We start from the raw sequence: 23,255 nt of genomic DNA on the forward strand, positions 1-23,255 counted from the left end.
TGAGTTAATTGTCTGTCCTCAACAACACAAATCCACTATACGATCTAATGAATTGAGACATTTTGGCTATAATATTAATGCAATATAAATTTTTTTTTTAATAATTTAATTTGTTTTGTGTAATGTGAATTCTTTTTTTATGAGTAAGAAACAGAAATAAATGTATTTGTGGTATGAGACTTTATTGTATTGAATGCTCACAGAACAGCCTGTGACTGGAGAGAGTCAGCTGGAAAAGAGCTGAAGGCGTGTGAGTTAATCGTCTGTCCTCTGTTACAGATGCTGTATGATTTGAAGATCTGCCGTTATTGATGCTGCTGCAGAGCAAGTACAGAACTTGCTACTGTTAACACATAGACTATACAACACTTTGCTGGTTATGGGCACGTGTCAGCTCCTCTTGAACGCGGGTGATGTGCTTGTTGCTTAGTTTCAGCTGGGCTGTGAAAGCATTGCTTAAGGAACTGGTGATCTTGGCTAGTTCCACATGGTTGCTGTTTTGGCTTGAATCGTGTGTCAGGAAGGAACCTTCTCAGAATTATGATTATTATTAAAATAATAACAGTTCAATTGTCTTTGGTGTGAGGTAGTCTGTAAAGCCTCTGAGCTAGGCGTCCACATCTTCCCCTTGGGCAGTTGGGTTTGTCATCTGTGACGTGTGCGCTGGGGAGAGGAGATGTGGTGGAACAACTAACTGTCATTTCAATGATTGTACACCAATAGTGAAGTGTGGTGATGACTAAGTGTTGTTAAACATGTCTGTTTAGCTCAAATTTATTTATGAATTAATTCATAGGGAATTTTGAAAGAGTCTATTTTACAGCCGATCTATCAACTCTGCAGCAAATTGTAAACTGTAAAAAAAATTCAGGTCTCCAATTGAAAAAAATTCTTGTGACTGATCACATCTAAATTTTTCAGTTGGCCAAATTGAATTTCTGTGAATTAAAATGCACAAATTCACAGAATTTCAATTTGGCCAACTGAAAAATGTAGATGTGATCAGTCACAAGAAAATGTTCAATTGGATTATTATTTTTATTTTTATTTTACAGTGCAAATAATAGTGAAAAACTATTTTAAAAGCCAGGCATCAGCAGTTTAATACATTAAAGCGGTGATGCATCAAGAAAAACTTTGCCTTAAGCTTATGATATATAAAAGGTCATGGTAATATAAGAATATCTGGTAACACTTTACATTACGCATTAAAAACTAATATGCATTAATTCATGCTTAACTAATGCACAGATAATCATATTAATGTATTACTAATGGTGAACTAACCCATTTATTAATGATTACTGCATCAGCAACTAATGACGATTCTACATGATTAACAGATTAAGTAATCATTCATTTGTTATTAGTTAAATATGTCATAATGTATTAATTCCTTAATAATAATAATTTTAACTTACGTGTCAATTAACACAATGGCTCAAAGCCATGCATTTCAACTTCCAGTTGTCTGCTTTAATTAATCATTACACTCTAAAAAATGGCTGGGTTAAAAACAACCCAATTGGCAACCCAGCGCTGGGTAAATATCGGACAGAACACATGCTGGGTTAAATTAACCCAGTGGCATTTTAACCCAGCAGGCTGGGCTGTTGAGAAAACGTCTCGGGTTACTATTGTAACCCATTCCCTGAGAGGGAACGAGACACTGCGTCGTCGAGTGACGACACTAGGCGTTCCCCTAGTGTCGTCACTCGACGACGCAGTGCGAGTTCCCTCGAGATAGGGAACCCAAAATGTAGTCAATTTTTTACCATTAATGGATCTGCTATTCTGGGTTATTCTTGCTGGGTTTTTCTTTAAAAAATCTCCTGTGCATTAGCCTACTGTAATACTAGACAATATTGAAAGAACAAATGAAGAATGCATGTTTAGACTGTTAAAATGACTTATTGCTTGACAAATGGTACAATACACAAATGTGTTAAAATTCGCAACAATGACAACTACAAACCTTATATATTCTGTCAATTTATTCACGTTTAAATCGAACTTTTATTTTGATGGGTTGCCGTGACTTTTGAGTCTCTGTGTTCATGATATGACACACGCCCCTGTCATTCACACAGAGAAGCAAAACATGGAAGAGTAACGTTAATATTTAAATAGTATTTAATATACACAGACACTGGTATATATTCGGCTACAGTCTGGAGTCCTGCCTGACGCAACTGAACGCAGTTGCAGGACCGTTCACCATCAACACCCCCAAAGCTTGCACAGTCCTATGTATTTATGTATAATAAGGATGTTTTTATTTATTTGCTGTTTAATGTTTAAAGTTTTTATTTTTATTATTAATTTTATTACTATAAACCATTTACTTGAAAAATTTGTCTCTATTATTTCACATTTTCTTGTTTATATAATATATATATAATATAAAAAATCTCACTTTCTGTAATCTTGGAAGTAATCTAGATTAATATAGATTAAAATGGCTCATTTGAATTATGCCGAAGGCATTTATAATATGTATGCTACCCAAATTATAGGTGTGTTTTCATAGAGCAATGCAATCGGTTTAAAAGTCCAATCCAAATAAAAATGCTCCATTTAAACACCTCAGTCGGAATAAAAATGCCCAAACCGAATTAGATTGTAATCGATTTGAGAGGGGTGGAATAAACCTTTTCATGAACTAATTAAACGAAACATTTCACCATGTAAACAATCTGACCCGATTACTTCGTCCTTATGTGACATGATATACAGCACGCGCCTCCACAACTGAAGAGCGAGCGCCGTGCTCACACCAGAATATAATGTTGACAAGAGAGGATTTCCTAAGAAGGTAATGTTGAAATAATGACACAGACAGAGCCTGGCTACACCCTCTCATCTTGACAGTATTTGTCCCAGGCTAGGGCTGGACGATATGGCCAAAATTCATATCACGATATTTTTCTTAATTTCGGTCGATACGATATAATTCCGATATTTATATGAACTATATAAAAGCTTTAGAAAAAACTACTAAGAACTGCTACAAAGGAAGTCTGTACCTACAAACTTCTGAAAAATGTATTTGCCAAGTCTATTAATAGTCCTCCTATAAAACTATATAACATTTTTTTTAAAAACACAGTACAAATATATACATTTTTACCTTTTATTTGTATTTAGCCTTTATATGAAAAAGAAATGTGAAATCAACATCAAATAAACATAAGACTCTCAAATGCCCTGTGAGGCCACTCCCAAAGCCACCGCTACCAGTGTTGCCAGATTGGGCGGTTTCCCGCCCAACTGGGTGGTTTCGCGTTTGATTGTGCGTGGGTTTGGGATCAGTTTGCCGGTTTTCAAAAAAATTATAGGCTAACGCAAGTGTGCATGTACTCATCATAAGTCCAATCAGTCATCATAACGTCACTAAACACGCCCACTGCATACTCAGCTGTGTGTGTGTGTGTGTTGGTGATGTTAAACTTGACAGTTGACGCCAATGTCACAAGCCAATCGAGTGATAGCAGCAGCTGCAGTCAGCACTCAGTGGGAAATACAAATTAAAATATGTCTAAGTGGGCAAAATATAAAAAAACTTACCGAAAGGAGTGAGAGTGTGATTCGGACCTAAAGATAATGCAGTCTAAATCAGATGTTAGCAAAGCACACTGCAAATTCTACAACGTCGATATAAGGGCTGACTTCAAGGATTTGAAGGACCATGCCAAAACCAACAAGCACAAGATGCGGTGTCTGCCCATAATTAAGGCTTTCACCATGAGTAAAGCAAGTTTAAGTAACTCAGCGACCTTTTGTGATGACCAAAAGCACCGTGAACTGTGGATAGCAACATACGTTGCTTGTCACACATCAGTTAATGCCGTGGACGACTTATCGGACATTCTGAAGGATGAGATCGGAGCTTTTCAGATGCACAGAACCAAATGTACAGCTGTCATTAAAACAGTTCTTGCGCCATATTTTAGAGAACAACTTCGACAGGACATTTTTGACTCACCATACTCCCTGTACTTGGATGAAACAACTGACATTACCCTAAGCAAGTTACTTTGCATATGTGTAAAAATATCGTTCAAAGAAACTCAATCGGTTTGTGGGCACTTACCTGGGACTTGTCGAACTTTTGGACACTGATGCTAATGGGATTGTAGATGCTATCATCGGCTTTCTGCATGCTAACGCGCTGGATATAGCAAACATTGTTGGCATAGCAACAGACGGAGCAAGCGTAATGGTGGGGATGCATCATTCCGTGTATACGCTGCTCAAACAGAAACAGCCTAAATTACCATTAATCAAATGTGTGTGCCATTCCCTTGACATGGTAGCTCACAAGGCAGTGCAGCAGCTCCCTAGCAATATTGACTACATGATCAGGGAGACTTACAACTGGTTTGCACATTCATCCAAGCATCAGAATGACTACCAAACTCTTTATGAGACAGTTAACAGTAGAGGAAGTCTTTTGGAAATGCTTTCTCCAAGTTCCACCCGCTGGCTAGTGACAGCAGATTGCATTGCCAGAATCATTGATCAAGAAGATGCACTTACTTTATATTTCAGTGTAGCAGCAAGCTCTGAACACTGCTATGTGGCACGGCTTCTGAACGTAATGTACAAAGACAAGACCAACAGCCTTTATCTGCGTTTTCTCCATCCTTTACTGCTGGAATTCAAAGCTGTCAAAGTGTTTCCAGTTAGTGACCACTGATAGCCTTGCAGTTTTCCGTGACCTCAACCGGCTGTACATGTCGACACTGAGACATATAATCAAGCCACGCGTTTTCGGTATGAATAATAACAAACAACAGCTCAGAGATTTAGACCTAAAATCCTCCAGTATATACCTCTCACCTAAAGATGCTGACCTGGGGACCACATTCAGTCAGAAAGTTGGAGAAGGGAACTCTGTCACCTGAGAAAAAGCAGGTGGTCTTAACACACTGTATGAACCTCTTAAAAAAACTCCTGGCCCAGTATCAAATGCGTTTGCCTACATCCCTGGAGTTGCTATGGAAGCTGAAACTCCTGTGTCCCGCTTCTGTTGTCTCAAACAAATCATCTTTACGAGAGCTGCCTAAGGAGTTCTTTTCAGGCTCACCAGATTTACTTGAGACTCAGTGGAGAAATGTTGCCTCAGCAGGATTCTCACCTAACTTAACCCTTGATGCGTTTTGGTTAGAGGTAGAATCTTTTCAAGATGCTTGAGGAAATCACTGCTTTCATGATTTAGCACTAGGTGCAATTAAAATTTTCACTCTCCCCATATCCAACGCTTCGGTTGAAAGAGAATTTTCGCAGGTCACACTGCTCAAAGATGACACTAGAAATAGAATGGGATTGTCGATCCTTTCAAGTTTAATGGATGTGTGCTCAGGGCTGGCACGGAATGGATGGGCATCGGCTACATTCTGTCCTACCCAACAGTTGTTGGGGGAATTTGAGGCATCCATGTACTAGACAGCGCAGCCAGACTGTAAATAGTTCTAAAAAAGTGACATTCAGATCCGCTGTGTTCTTCAGCATCCTGTGAAGTTCCGACAGCCTGTTACTGTTTTGCATTTAAAGGTAAGATACCTCACTCTCTTTTTTTTCACACACACACAGGCTACACCCGTTTACCAGGATTAATATGTAGTAGTACAAATAACAATAATTAAAATAAATCTAATTTAAATACAATGTATTATGTATATAACAATTTAAACATTTAGTATTTAAATCACAGTTTAATAAAACATTTTAAATCAACACCGTAAAGTGCATTGTGTGTGAAATGAATAGCACAATGCTGACAGACAAATCACTCGACTCAACTGAGTTTGTTTCAAACCATTATTGTCACCCCAAGAACGCAGGCTTTATTATATAACTATGATACCCGCATATTTATTACAGGTTGTAATTTTGTTATTGTGGTTGACTGCTGATGGTATTTGTCGTTTGTAGTTATGGTACAGTAATCGTGGTAAATATTGATGAAATATTTTGGGCGTTTTTTGTTCGTTTGGGCAGGTTTTGGACAGCTTTTGGGCTGGAACCCATAAGCTCTATCTGACAAGACTGACCGCTACTGAATCACTGATCACTTTCCCATCAACGTGTTCATCTTCATACAATCAGTTCAGTTAGAGAACAGACACTACAATTAAAAACTGAATGTGTCTGTTCAATATAATGTGATTTAGCCGCTGAGTAAGGTGTCACAAACGCAGCAGGAGTAAGATTACACATCGTGATGAATGAGCTAAGGTAAGAGCTCTCATGATGAGAGCTGAGGTAAATGCGCCTGCACTCGCAGACGGGGGTTCTCAGCGCGTGTTTTCAGTTCATACCTTTGGAAGCTTAACTTTTAATAGGAATTAATTTGAGAAGTTAAAACACTTTGCTCTGCCGGCTGCTCCGTTTACATGAATGTCTGCAGCTGCGAGCTGAGCTGCGAGTGTGATCCCACTCCCCATGCGCGGGTTGAAAACTTGTGGAAATGGCTGGCTGTAGTCTTTACCCTCTGGCCAAACATTTTACCAATGACGCAAACCTGAAGCATTTTACCAATGACGTTTGCAAACCCAGCAAACCCGGCGGCTTCTTCGCTGCATCCATGTTAGCACGTCACGTTTGATGTTGTAATTTCATAGTAGGCATATACACAGGTTCGAAGACCCGTTTTCGCCCCCTACAGTGCAATTCAGCTAGGTATACATCCATGTTAAAATATCAAGCTGAAAGTAATCATAGCTTCCGTAATACAGTTCCAGCTCCCAACCCAGCCTGGTCTCATCCTTAATACGTAGGTATTGATACGTTACTTTCAAAGAGACTAAACGTACGTCTTAGTACGTTTGGAGAAGTGCTAAAATGTAAAATATAGACGTATTTGCAACATTTAAACGTAGTATTATTACATTTTTACAGCTAAAAAACGTGAAATATTTACGAATCCATCATGAAATCTTTTTTTTAAGAATACAAAACTTTATTCTGGTAAAAACATTTTTTTTTGTTTTGTTATATCATAAAGATATCTATATAATTACCCTTTGACCATTTTATTGATTAATCTACGATCCCTTAACACTACCCAAAACCTAAACCTACCAATTTAATACAGAATATAAAGAAAATAAAAGGTAAAACGTTGGAAAATTACGATTTTGGTAACAATATAGCATTAAAAAAAATATTTTGAACGGCTAATCCTACACTTACCCCTAAACTTACCCATTAGCATTTATTAAAACAACGTACTGTTATAAATCAAAGCATAACAGACAGACCAGTGTACTCACAATAATTTATTTATTGCAAAAATGTCAAAAGCGGTACCAAAAGTAGTTCAAATGAAGATGTGTTGCAGTCGCAGTCCTCTCTGGTGGTATATAACGTTAATAGTTTTGTATGAGGTACAGAGCAGAATGTTAGCTATTAATCAATGAAAATATTAATCCGGCTTCTCTCCGTGAAGTTGCGCGTTTCCCATTTCAAATACAAATCGACTGAAACACGACATGTCAAAATCTGTGACGAAGCAGGCGAGAGCCAATGAGCGTTCGATGCCACTGCCGTAAATCATGTCGTAACGCTTCATGAGGGCGCATTTTTTAAATTTGAATTAACGAGCGCGAGATTTGATGTTTGCCGTCGCGCTACTGAGAGGAGATGAAGACTAATGGAGATGAAGATCACCGGGCTCAATTTTAGATTTGTTTCTCGCAAACATATGGATTCTAACGATTTGGATTACAGCAAACGAATAAAGTGTTGCGTTTTGTGAATTGATGTTGTGTTTTGGTGTATATTGTGATCGCCAGTTGCTGAATAGGAGAAAATGCCTTTTTATGTCTGACAGCAAACAACAAGCTAAATACTACAAAATGGTTGGCAAGAATGTTATTCATCTGACGGTTTTAAAATTCAGTCTTCTTTTAACATTATCTAGTCACCCGAAATGAGTTTGTAGTGATGTCACGAGAGCAAAATGTTATTTTACATTTCTGTTATTTTATATTAGGTTGATTAGGTTAGATTTTAGTGCTGTTATTAAGTCAGTATTGTACGTTTTATTGTGTGTGAAAACGTTAGTAAATGTACGTGTAGTAGAATCACACTTAACGTAAAAATACTCACGTATTTTCATGAGATCACGTTGCCCAACCCAACTTTAAGAATAGATTAACGGTGATAATTCCACCACTATATATATTATTCCTTATTCAAAGTTGATCTTTGACATCATAATTACTTGTCTGCTAAGATCCCATTGCACAATTTGTTTTTAATAATTAGTCTTTTGTTTTTATTCAGCCACTATTAGCCTGCTGACAGTGTGGCTTTCCCATCCACATCGCTTGGATTTCACTATACATTTATTCGCCTATTATACATTTCAAATTAGATTTTCTACATCCAATGTAGCAAAATATAGTGTAGCTGTACTGAAAAGTTGGCGTTTAGCATAGGAAATGTGTAATAGTTTGGCAGTCTGTGCATTTATACTTTTTGACATCTTCTCTTTTCTTTATCCCTTGTGCACTGTAGACCATGTCAAAACATGTTGGAAAAAGAATACCACAGTTTCCAGCAGTCATTAGGAGGAAAATGTCAAGGAAATACCAAAAGGCCTTTGTGTTAGAATATCCAAATGAACATCTATTTCAGCCCTATAACTTTGAGTTGTATTCATTTATTTGTTTTGTTTTCATGTCCTGCTGCAGCTGAGCACAAAGTCAAGATTGTTCAACTGTTAAATTCCCTGAAGGCATCAGATTATTCTGACAAGTCATCAGAGTTTGTTAAAGCCATTTTCAGTTGTTTCTTGACTTTAGATATAGAGAACCTGCTACTAATGAAACAATGTGTCTGTAAAAGTACTACTCAGTTGTAAGGTATTTCTGTACTGTTCTTTTTGAAATATCCAGAATAATATTTGCATACAGTCAGCTCTCACCAAGTCTTGTCACCTTTATTTTTTATAGCGTTTTATACAATATTGATTGTTTCAAAGCAGCTTTATAGTGATAATAAATCTGCAATTGGCTGTAAAGATAATCAATTATTATATTAGTTAATTTCATAAAACAGTTTTGTAAAACATTATGCCAGTGTACAGCTCAGTTCGGTTCTCATTCAACATTGTCAGTACAGTCAAATCAGTAATATTGTTGAATATTACAGAGGTGGCAGAGTGCCCCTTTTCACACCTGGACAGGAGGAGGCTATTTGAAACATGGTTCTAGAAAACAATGCCTTAAGCCTAAGAAAGATAAAGAGTGCCATTATAGAGAACAACAAAATATTTGAAAACATTCAAACAGTCAGCATCTCAGCCATTGACAGGGTGCTGAAAAGACAACAAATAAAGCTGTACTGTTCCAATTGAAAGAAATGGTAAAACAGGTAAAATATATAAGTACGCAGCAACTGTACCTCACAGTAAACAGTACAACACTGTATAGAGATATACAGTACAGTAAGGGTGACCTTTACATTTGTGCTATGGCTGTAGAAAAGATGTGGGAGAAACTTTGGAAGAAACCAGGAAATTACTAGTCCCATCCAAATGTTTATATCAACTATGCATTCCATTAATTTTGTAAATTGGTATGTTTTGTCAGGGTGCGAAGAACTATAAAACTGAGTATCATCAGCGTAACAGTATTAACTAACCAACACCATACTAATTATATCTCCCAATGGCATTGCAGAGTGAAAAGCAAAGCTCCTAGTACTGAGCCTTGTGGTACTCTATCCTGAACTTATAACTGTTATGACACCTCTGCTACAAATTGATACCTGACAAATAATTATGATTTGAATCATGCAAATGCAATTTTGTTAGTGCCAACATCTATTCAAAAGAACGTTGTACATACATTATAATAATGTATCAATTGCAGCAGTAAGACCACGGTCGGGTGATAAGAGCAAATCATGTGTAACTCTAATGAGAGTAGTCTCTGTACTATGATATGGTCTAAATCCTAACTGGAAATCCTTACTGATATCATTTCGCAAACATATCTACAACAACGCCATAAAAAGACAACAGACACAAATATGCAGCAAATATAAAATTACAATTATAATATAGACTGGCAGATAGAGCAAAGGTAGTTAGAACTGTGGATCCCATTCTTTTATAATTGTTCTTTTGTTTTGTTTTTTCAGCCACTATTAGACTTTTTTGAAGAAAAAAAAATTCAGTCACTGTGGTGCATTTATCACATCATTATTTACATTTGCACAACAGTAAGTTTAACCTCCACAAAATTTAGTAATTTGTGCTCATCATAGTAGCAGTTTCTCATTCCTTCCAACAAATTGCAAATGCTTTTGGACATGCATCAATTGCTTTAATACAACTCTCTGCTGTTTTATAACATTATCATTTGCTTATGTCATGTCAGTCAAAATTAGCTATACTTGTGCTATTAACTATACATGCTGAATAGGCATTCCATATAAAACTAATAGTACAATTTGTATACAATTGTATAACATTGTACACATTTAAAAAAATACAAATAAAATTCTTCTAAAATGTCTCCTGTGATGTAGATGAACGTATGTGGCCAGAGAGAGAGGAACGTCTGGATGTGCATGAATGATTACAGTTCAATGTATGTTGTATGTTCACATACATTTCTTTTACACAATGCTGTGAACAAATTAGAATGGCAAATAACATATGCAGTAAAAATGTGAAACATACATATTGAGTGTATTGTACTCTTACCTCACTAAATACAGTAATGTGTAACTTTACTGTATTTTTCAAATGGCTGTGCAAATGGCACTACAAATGGCAGTAGTGCGGTCTTGAGCATTTTCAGATAGTGTAAGCAAGATCTGAGTTTTTGCATTGGAAAACATTTATAGAGTAAACTGTCATAATGAAAACATGACAAATCCATTTGACTATCTTGTTCATAAACGATGGTGTCAGGACTTTTCATCTTGATGACACACACTGACACTTTCATTGACATGAAGACTTGCTTTTGAGGAATGAACTATCCATTTTGAGCAAGTGACACACTTGCAGGTTGTCAACTATGTTTTGCAGTTTGTATTAATCAATCATTGTATTAATTGATCTGTATCTAACAACAGGTATATAAAACTGCTAATGGAATGACACATAGACAGACAGACAGACAGGCAGTCAGACAGAGAGAGGACGGACGGACGGACGGACGGACGGACGGACGGACGGACGGACGGACGGACGGACGGACGGACGGACGGACGGACAGACAGACAGACAGACAGACAGACAGACAGACAGACAGACAGACAGACAGACAGACAGACAGACAGACAGACAGACAGACAGATAGATAGATAGATAGATAGATAGATAGATAGATAGATAGATAGATAGATAGATAGATAGATAGATAGATAGATAGATAGATAGATAGATAGATAGAAATAATTTAATGTTGGTCTGATGTGCGATCAGATAGTGATTGGCAGATTTCTATTTGCATGAAAAAAAATAGTATAAAAAATGAACGAAAAAATAGACTCATTTTATTCTGCCATAGAAGTTAAATTATAAATGTAATAGCCTCTCACACTTCACTCTGCTGGGCGAAACTGCATACATGCTCCAGGAATATAATTATCATCCTGCTTGGCTGGTTCTTGTCAATCATGCTTTCAAAAAATACATACATTGAAATAAATTTTGAAATGCCTAGTGAGGGGCCTGTTTCAAATTTGTTATTTCGCATGGTCTGACAGCACTACTGTGTGCATGTAATGTGGGACACTGGGGCCACAGCTTGCTGGCTGCTTAACATTAAAATGAAAGGGTAAACCACCACCCTTTTCTATTCTCTGTGAGGCCTGTGGATTGGTTTGCTGTATGAGCAGAATGGAAAATGTTACATTTACCAAACCATGTGACATAATATCATTCATTGCGCATTGCGAGGCACGAGTACTCGGAGATTAAAGGAGTGTCCCGTCTGACCACATCATTTTACAATTAACAACAGGCCTTATGAAATAAAGAATATAATTTATGCACGTTGTGCGACATTAATAGTCAGTACATGCGGTGGAACTTAATGGACAGATTTTATCAGCAAGGAACAGTCTGCATTTCCAAATTTGCAATCTTTAATAGCTTTACTGATTGATAAGGTTAGTGCACAACGGGCCAATTAGATTATAGTTTATTTAAAAAAAATGGCTTTGCTGGCCTTAGATTAAAATAGTCTCCAACCCTGGCCAAACTTGTCTTAAAGGTTCCCTGAAACATTGAATTAACCTTGCCATAGTTAAATAACAAGAGTTCCGTACAAGGACATCACATACGGTGAGTCTCAAACACCATTGCCTCCTCCTTCATATGTAAATATTGTTTGTGAAAAACAGCTATTTCTCAACATAACGCCATGTGGCTCAAATGCTGGGATCATTAATATGTATGCCCCCAAAATGTGCATGCTAGCCAATATTCATTATCAGGCGGAACTAAATAGCCGAATCATCGGGAGTTCAGTAGATAAACAAGCGTTATGCGAGGATAGCGAAAACGGCAGATCATGGAAATAAATGTTATGATCCTGGCTTTGGGGATGGGAGGACTTTTCATACCCATCCCACAGATAAAAAAAATGTCAACACTCATGGTTGATGCTTATTATAATTGTATACCACAATAGTTTAATTCAAAGTTGTTCGTTTGCTCGGCCCATTTCACCATGGACAGTTTTTCTAACCTGGGACAATATCAAGCATGATTTGCTCAGCTTCTGCTACTGAAGAAAGGGCCAATTCCAACCATATTCCTGCAAACAGTACATAGTGATTTCATCCACTTCTTGACTGTCAAACCCATTTCTGATTAAATTGAAAGTTTCTTAGTAAGACAACATTAACAATAAAATCCCTGTGTTGTCTAGATTCAACGCAAGATGCTAGTAAAATAACAATTGGACACTCCAAGTAGCTCACATAACAGTTTGTCAAGTGACAAAGGTTTATATTTTTTTCCTGCTGGTGTTGTCATAAAATACAACAGTAGATATGCAGAGGGCTGTACCCACCATTGAGGTCCCCGAGGTCTGGACCTCGGTAATTCTCCGAGGTGTACATAATAGAAGTTGCAAAATAATAGCCTAGGCAGCGTGTACAAACAGGTGTTCTCGCCTCGCCCGGCGTACATTTTCAATTGTTTCAACAGTCCACAGTTCAACTTTGGGTGAACATCAATGTCCAATCACAGTGGAGGAGAGGCGGGACAAATGCCATAACAACCAACCAGTGCTTCGAACAACGATTGATGTTTGACATCACAACTCCGCGAGAGCGCTTAATAATCAGGGATGCAAACTAATAACGTTTTTTTGACCTGGTTTTCTTGGAAGCTTTCAATAAATTTACAACGTTGTTTTTACCGATACAGACGAAAGACTTAAAAGACTGCCTCAAACAAAGCTCAGCTTTGAAAAGAGAAAAGATACAGGGCAAGAGAAGGAGACTGGGGAAAAAATATAGAGAGATGATGATGGCGATGAGACAGATTGAGATTGAGAAATCCATGTTAAGTGGTCTCTTAATTTAATATATATATATATATATATATATATATATATATATATATATATATATATATATATATATATATATATATATATATATAAAACATATATTGTCCAAAACCTATTTCCAAAGATTCTTCCATCAGGTGGCAGCCCAACAACTGTATCAAAATGTATTTAAAAAAAAATAAAAAATAAAAACTCTTGGTTCATATTTTCCTGCTCTGATCATGTCCCTGTTAGTTTCTATGGTTACTTATAATCAGAGTTGGACAAAGTACACATCTCTATTACTTGAGTAAAAGTACTACAGGTCAAATATTACTCCGTTACAAGTGAAAGTTGTAAAAACAGATTTTTACCCAAGTAAAAGTACAGAAGTATTTTTTTTTCAAAAGTACTTAAATATCAAAAGTAAATTTCCTTTTTTATGCCAATGCATTATTTTATTATTGTTAATGCACACTATGCCATTATAATGGTTCAAGCCATTCAGTGATGCTCCATCCGACATAATAGCATACAACTAATAAGTTACAAACTCCTTTACAAAGCTGCTGTCACTTTAAGGCCAAATGCACAGATCCAGTACACTGATACACTTCTGATATTCTCCCAACTTTACTCTTCTCTTTCTCCCAGACATTTATATGTTTCATATTTTATAAGACATGCACCAAGTACATGGCAACTAAACTAATCTTGATTTTTCAAAGTATGGCTATTGGTGCACACACTTGTGCCTAAGAGCCATTGTCTTCCATTTTGCTATGAACTGAACTGAAAAAAAGTTTGGAAAATGTATATGACCCTGTAAGAGAGATTACTGATAGACTGTCTGCAACAACAACAAGAAGGAAAAAAAATCATGCACCGACTTTCAGAGCTGCTACAGAAACGACTTTCGAGCTAGATAAAAATGTAGTGGAGTAAAAAGTACGATATTTGTCTTTCAAATTGTTACGACCCCCTCTTTTCTAGGGGTTGGTCAGGGGAAGTAACAAAGAAAATTAATTATTAATAATAAAATTAAAGGGTAACACTTCAGTCTCCTGTCCCAGAGTCAAGGAATTCACAACTCGAGTCTGCTAAATTGCAGAAAAAGTAGGAATTTATTTACAACAAAAGAAACAGAAATTAACAGAGAAATCTTTGGGAGCACTGGCTCAGGGGAGAGCAAGGCCTAAAATAACAAACAAAAAGATCACTAATATAAAAAGATAACTAATTTTTGGGTTAATTAGCTAATTTTCAGCTAACTTACCTAAATACTCAAAAGAAAAGGGGAAAATAAACAACATAAAACTTCCCTTACCTCCTTAACTGTACCAAAAACAGGGATCAAATGGTAGTCAACAAAAAAGGCACTCTCCCCCTATGCTTCCCTTTTAGGTTTACAACAATCTTTAACAGGAAACAAAAATAATTGAGACGAAAAAGATAAAACTCTTGATCACCACCGTACACTTAGCCACTTGCTAACTTGTCACAGAAAAAATCTCAACCTCTTAACCCACAATTACACCATATTCAGTCTGGACCAGGAGAGAAGTGTGTTCCCCCGCAGCACACCTCCAAATGGCCTTATAAGCTCCACTCGCAGCCGCAAACACGCTGGCATAACGAGCTCCAGGTGTACGTCATCCTGCCGGTGAGGAGCCGAGAGAGGAGAAAGAGAGAGAGAGAGACACGGCCACAAAGCATTACAGTATCCCACCACACAGGTATATTCACAACTGAATAAAAACAATTTCAAAGCCCCTATTGAAAAATACGTCCAAGGACGTAACAAAATGTAGGGAAGTAAAAGTCATAAGTTAAAAGTTTTTTTTTTGATCCGCGGCCAAATATACTTGCTGACCCCTGATCTATGTATTACAATTGTTATCTCCTATATATAGTTGATCAACAGTAGAACAATTGCACCAATGGTTTCTACTGTACAGGACCCAAGACCATTTGTGAGGAATAAAGACCAAGACTAAGACCAAGAGTGTGATTAATTAAAGAAAAATTGTGCTGAAGAATAGTTTCCAGTATTATCAGCAGAAGCCAGCTTCAAGTCTCACACAGAGACTTCATAGGTAGACGCTCTCCAGATACATACACCAATTCTTCTTGAAAGGCATCGCAAGCCTTAACAGAACATTATACATGATACACTAATGATAGGAACTTAGACTAAATTAATGCAGAATCATTATCGAATATTTTCTTATTTGGTTATTGCTGTTTTAATCAGACTACAGTCGGGCAAGTACAATTCTCTTTCACATGCCCCTTTAAATGTCCCAGATAAGCAGACAAGCATTAATGTTGAGCCCTGTGTTTGTTTAGACTGCTTTAGTATAGGCTGGGTCCAATTCTTTACAGCTCCTCTGTTGGACGTGGATCTTGTCAATGAGCACATTTACATGCACAGCAGTAAGGTGATAACACAAATATTAGCTTATTGAAATAACGTCTCGGTTACGTATGTAACCCTCATTCCCTGAAGGAGGAAACGGAGACGTACGTCAGAACTGAACTGACGAATTGGGATCTGAAACCAATTCGTCGGTTCAGTTCTGACATACGTCGAACGTGACCGACTGAAAGGGAACCAGTTTTCCCCATTTACATGCAAACCAGTAAACTGTCAACGGAAGTAAACCGTGTTAACATGACTTTATTAATAACCGGGTTATTTCCTTGTAGTGACGTCAAAAATAATCATTTCTGTATCTGACTCAGAGTATTCCAAATGTTTCGTCAGTTGTGATGTTAAATAAAGTGTGCACCATGTCAGCGGGAGATGCACGGCTCATATTATCCCTCATGTAGTCACAGATGCAGCGTTTTGACTGAAGCTCTTTTACTTCTGCTGCATGATATGAGAACACATTTTTTTATTTTCTGGGTCTTAAAAGAATGTGTTTGTGATTTGTATGTCCTTCTTTCTTTCATGCAAAACACTCACTCTGTCTGGATGCATTTAAATGTCCTCTGAGTATGCATTTTCTTTCCACCTATCACACATGCACACTTCAATAAGCTGACAGAAAGATGGTTAATGCTTTTTGCATTTACATGCCACGCAAAATCAGGATAAGAGGCAAAACACTACCTGTCCCAACCGGTTTATGCTTACGCTGTTTATGACCTTACTCAAACGGGTTAACCGTATATAGTATAGTGTATATATATATATATATATATATATATATATATATATATATATATATATATATATATATATATATATATATATATATATATATATATATATATATATATTCCCCATCACTCACCTGTGCCTCTCTCTCTCTGTGAAACATTTGTTTCTTCTAATTACTCTGACCAGTGGCAACAATGACCTTTATAGGTCAAGACTCTGTACACAAGTAAACAAAATTATGACAAGACATGACACTGGTGATAATTAACAAAGGTAGGTGTGTGTGTGTGTGTAAAGAACATTGGTAGTCTCCAGCTGAGCAGACCATCAGCACACAAGGGCACTATAAAGACTTCCTCATTGGCAATACCATCAAGACTACGTTTATCTCTGTTTAATGGACTGCAAAATATGTCGCTGTCAGAAGTTTTTAGTTTATTTTTCAAGACTAAATTATTTGAGAGACTGGGGCAAGTTGTCACACATTACAACAATGACTTTCAGCTCAGTGTTTTATTTTAGATTACTTCCACTGTTATTCCACTGTAGTATTAGGTAACGCTTTAGATTACGGCCCGGAAAGTACTGTATAATTAAAATGAATTTAAAGCATAACTTTCTGTAATTATAGTGTAACTATAAAGTAAGTATATGGGAACAATATGTAATATTGGGGGAATTATGGGGTAACTATCAGGAAAATTTATAAATTATTTATACTGTAAGTATTTTTTAATTAAGGGGTAATTATACTGTAAGTATTTTTTTAATTAAGGGGTAATTACACTGTATTCTTTAATTAAGGGGTAATTATACTGTAAGTATTTTTTAATTAATGGGTAATTATACTGTAAGTATTTTTTAATTAAGGGGTAATTATACTGTAAGTATTTTTTAATTAAGGGGTAATTATACTGTAAGTATTTTTTAATTAATGGGTAATTATACTGTAAGTATTTTTTAATTAAGGGGTAATTATACTGTAAGTATTTTTTAATTAAGGGGTAATTATCCGTGTAGTTATGGGGTAAGTATGGATGTGCGGGCTGTAAATTAAAGTGGCTCTTGTTCTCCTCTTGTTTCGTGTAGTTATGGGGTAAGTATGGATGTGCGGGCTGTAAATTAAAGTGCCTCTTGTTCTCCTCTTGTTTCGTGTAGTTATGGGGTAAGTATGGATGTGCGGGCTGTAAATTAAAGTGGCTCTTGTTCTCCTCTTGTTTCATGTAATTACAGGGTAAGTACAATAAAAACACATACTAAATCTGAAATCCCTCAGAAACCTTTATTTAAAAAATGAAAAAAAAAAAAAAAAAAAACTGATTTAGAGCACATTCATTTCTCTTGCTTGGCTTCATCCTCCTCTTGTTCCTCTTCTTTTTCTTCCTTGCCACAGATGAATCTTAAGAAGGATCCCACATGTCTAGCTAGTATTCTGTAACTGTTACACTGAAAATACAGTGCTCGCAGAAATATCCTCACCGTTTACTCGTCTTTTACCCTCATGTAATCCGAGATGTATACGACTTTATTTCCTCAGATGAACACAGATAAATAAATAATCTCTGCTAATTAAAACTCATTTGGGTTTCTAAGAGTTAGGCATCAAACAGCAAATACAGCAATAACTAGAGTAATCCATACGATGCCAATGGATGAATCAATGTCTTCTGAAGTTAAGTGTTTGTAAGAAAAATAACAATAAATCGCATCCGACCAGCAGTTATCTGCGTGTGCATGCGAGGGTTGATTTTACGCTTGACGTAACTTGAAGGGTCAAGCGTGACGTGCGCGCTATAAAACTGGTCATGTGGATGTCTGATGATGTCGTTTTTTTTTTTTTAATGCTCACAAGTTCAACAGTATACAAACAATAACATAATATATGATGATAGCAATTAGAAACAAACAAGAATAAAATACAAGAAATGTCCGTTCTCACGTGTGTTTCAGATGAAACGTGCATGAGAACGTCATGAAAGCTTGCCTGTTACCAAGCGCGTGCATGAGACGCTTCAAGCTTTCATGACGTTCTCGTGCACGTTTCATCTGAAACACACGCGAGAACGAATCTATCTTGTATTTTATTCTTGTTTGTTTCTAATTGCTATTATTATATTATATATATTATTATGTTATATGTTATTGTTTGTATACTGTTGTGAGCATAAAAAAACGACAGCATCAGACATCCACATGACCAGAGTTTTTCGGCGCGCGCACGTCACGCTTGACCCTTCAAGTTACGTCAAGCGTGAAATCAACCCTCGCATGCACACGCAGATAACTGCTGGTCGGATGCGATATATTGTTATTTTTCTTGCAAACACTTATCCATTGGGATCGTATGGATTACTGTAGTTATTGCTGTATATGCTGTTTGATGCCTAACTCTTAGAAACCCAAATGACTTTTAATTAGCAGAGATTATTTATTTATCTATGTTCATCTGAGGAAATAAAGTCGTTGGCTGTTACATCTCGGATTGCATGAGGGTAAAAGACGAGTAAAAGGTGAGGATATTTCTGCGAGCACTGTATTTTCAGTGTAACAGTTACAGAATACTAGCTAGACATGTGGGATCCTTCTTAAGATTCATCTGTGGCAAGGAAGAAAAAGAAGAGGAACAAGAGGAGGATGAAGCCAAGCAAGAGAAATGAATGTGCTCTAAATTTATTTTTCATTTTTTAAATAAAGGTTTCTGAGTGATATCAGATTGTATTTGTGTTTTTACTGTACTTACCCCATAACTACACGAAACAAGAGGAGGACAAGAGACACTTTAATTTACAGCCCGCAGATCCATACTTACCCCATAACTACACGAAACAAGAGGAGAACAAGAGTCACTTTAATTTACAGCCCGCACATCCATACTTACCCCATAACTACACGAAACAAGAGGAGAACAAGAGGCACTTTAATTTACAGCCCGCACATCCATACTTACCCCATAACTACACGAAACAAGAGGAGAACAAGAGGCACTTTAATTTACAGCCCGCACATCCATACTTACCCCATAACTACACGAAACAAGAGGAGAACAAGAGGCACTTTAATTTACAGCCCGCACATCCATACTTACCCCATAACTACACGAAACAAGAGGAGAACAAGAGGCACTTTAATTTACAGCCCGCACATCCATACTTACCCCATAACTACACGAAACAAGAGGAGAACAAGAGGCACTTTAATTTACAGCCCGCACATCCATACTTACCCCGTAATTACACGGATAATTACTCCTTAATTAAAAAATACTTACAGTATAATTACCCATTAATTAAAAAATACTTACAGTATAATTACCCCTTAATTAAAAATACTTACAGTATAATTACCCCTTAATTAAAAAATACTTACAGTATAATTACCCCTTAATTAAAAAATACTTACAGCATAAATAATTTATAAATTTTCCTGATAGTTACCCCTTTATTCCCCCAATATTACATATTGTTCCCATATACTTACTTTATAGTTACACTATAATTACAGAAAGTTATGCTGTAAATTCACTTTAATTATGCAGTACTTTCCGGGCCGTAATCTAAAGCGTTACCTAGTATTATTATGTACAGATCACCAAAACACATTTGCCTTTACACTATGTGGTAAGTTGTTACAAAGGAAACCTGCCATTGAACAATTTATTACAAGATTTTAGCAAAATGTTAAATAATTGTAAAATCATAACATACACTCGCTGGCCGCTTTATTAGGTACACCTTAAAGGGTAAGTTCACCCAAAAATGATTTTTTTAAATAACGACTTTATCCACCAAGTTATTGACGTGAACTCGACGCATGCGCAAGAATATGACGCAGCGCTGCCGTTCGATGAGCCGGAAGAGATGGAGCGCCGCTATCGCGTGAGTTTCAGGTGAGATCACGTCCGAGACCTACACGGAATACAATAATTTGGCTGATAAAGTAATTATTTAGATTTTTTTGCGCACAAAAACTCTTCTCGTCGCATTGTAAAATTATTGTACAGCCACTGTAGTGAGATGGACTTTGTAACGACGTCTTTAGTGCCTTTTATGGGTCTTGTGAGTGGGAATGTACTGAATGCCAATGAAGGCCTGTCTGAAGCCTTTCTCAGCCATCAGCTTTCAACAAAAAATATCTTAATTTTTATTCCGAAGATGAACGAAGGTGTTATGGGTGTCCAACGACATGAGGGTGAGGAATTAATTAAATAATTTAAATTATTGGGTGAACTAACCCTTTAATAGTATCAGGTTGGACATTTTGCCTTCAGATTTATTTATTTATTTATTTATTTATGTATGTATGTATGTATGTATGTATGTATGTATGTATGTATGTATGTATGTATGTATGTATGTATGTATGTATGTATGTATGTATGTATGTATGTATGTATGTATGTGTTTGTTTGTTTGTTTGTTTGTTTGTTTATTTATTTATTTATTTATTTATTTATTTAGCATGTAATCAAGGTGCTGGAAACACTGCTCAAAGATTTTAGTCTATTTTAACATAGCATTGTATTAGTTGCTGCAGATTTGACAGCTCTACATCCATGAAGAGAATCCCCTGTTCTTCTAAATCCCAATGGTACTCTATTAGATTAAGATCTGGTGACTGCTGAGGTCTTGTTCAAGAAACCAGTTTGAGATTATTTGAGCTTTGTGACATGACACATTAACCCGATGGTTTGGTGAGCCCGTGTGATTTGTTGACTTTGTTCCCTGTTCTTAGCTGACTGGAGTGGCACCCGGTGTGTTCTTCTGCTGTAGCCCATCTGATCTGCTTCAAGGTTCGACGTGTTGTGCGTTCAGAGATGCTCTCCGGCAGACCTTGGTTGTGACAAGTGGTTATTTGAGTTACCAATTAAAATCATATCTCCAAAAGACAAATAATAATAATAATAATAATAATAATACAAATAATAATATAGATCAAAGCATTTGCACAAGTGTTCTCAGACTTTGACACACTATGCTAACAAACTGTGCAGTGCACTGTCCAACACAATATAATCCTATAAAATATGATACAGATACAAAGTCATTAACATAAGGACCTCCACTTCCCCTCCCCCAGACACTGTCTGCACTTTTTCTTAACGACTCCAACCAATTCTGGATGTGCCAGCGGAAAATTAGAATGTCAAACATGTACGCCTTTTCTTTGTATTTATAGAAACAACCTCCGGGGCCCTGGTTTTAGGTGATTTCATTAGTCCTTTGTGCGTCTTAGGTTGGCAGCCTGTAGGGGGAAACCAATTACTTATTTTTGGACAGCACCTGGAAAGCAGGATGTGGGATGACAGAAGACAGAGAAATCTGAGATGATGAGCAATCCAGGCAGTCTGTTGAGATAAAAGCAACTACATAGACTATCAGAAAACACTATTTGATATAGCCATTCACATACACATTTTGTGCATATTTGACTTCAAGCTATTAGCAAACATACCAACAGTGTTAAACAGTGAGACAGTGTTTGAAACTGAGGGAATAATAATTGAGACTATGAGAGGCATTTAGGCAATTTATATATATATATATATATATATATATATATATATATATATATATATATATATATATATATATATATATATATATATATAGGCAATATATATAATTGTGTGTGTGTGTGTGTGTGTGTGTGTGTGTGTGTGTGTGTGTGTGTGTGTGTGTGTGTGTGTGTGTGTGTGTGTGTGTGTGTGTGTGTGTGTGTGTGTGTTTCAAGATACATTTAGTATATTTAGATAAGCCTAAGATTTTTTAGATAAGCCAAATCAGATTCATGCACACACAGCTATCTTAGGTCATTAGTTTTAATAAAGCTTTTGGCCAATCTGACCAGGTATATATATTGAGTCAGTGCATTAGTGTTATGATATTAATTTATGCTGGCCCATGCAGAGAGAGCGCACACATAATTAGCATAGCTTTCTGCAGCAGCAGTACACAGGCTTTAGTGAGTAGATACAACAGCAGCATGTCCTACATGCTCGGTAGGATGTTTCTGCAATAGTCTTTTATCAAAAGTCTTCAAACTCACTCTACATAAACAGATCTAATCAGTAAAGACTACACCTTAATTGTCATATAAATACTTAAAACTTCTTTAGAAAGAGTTTGACATTATCTTGATTAATGTATAAAACCATTCAAGTGAAAGAAATTATAATACTTTCTTATAGTCTTGCTGAAAGACCCAGCCACGTTTCATCTTCAATGCCCTTGCTGATGGAAGTAGGTTTTTACTCAAAATATCACAATACATGGCCCCATTCATTCTTTCCTTTACACAAATCAGTCGTCCTGGTCACTTTGCAGAAAAACTGCCCCAAGTCATGTTTCCACCCCCATGCTTAACAGTATGGTGCAACTCTGCATTCTTAATTTTCCAAACACGACAAGTTGAGTTTTTACCAAAAAGTCCTATTTTAGTTTAATCTGACCCTATGACGTTCTCCCAATGCTCTTCTGGATCATCCAAATGCTCTCTAGCAAACTTCATACGGGCTCGGACATGTACTGGCTTAAGCAAGAAGAAACGTCTGGCAC

The sequence above is a fragment of the Pseudorasbora parva genome, chromosome 2 (assembly GCF_024679245.1).
Source record: "Pseudorasbora parva isolate DD20220531a chromosome 2, ASM2467924v1, whole genome shotgun sequence".
Lineage (NCBI taxonomy): Eukaryota > Metazoa > Chordata > Actinopteri > Cypriniformes > Gobionidae > Pseudorasbora > Pseudorasbora parva.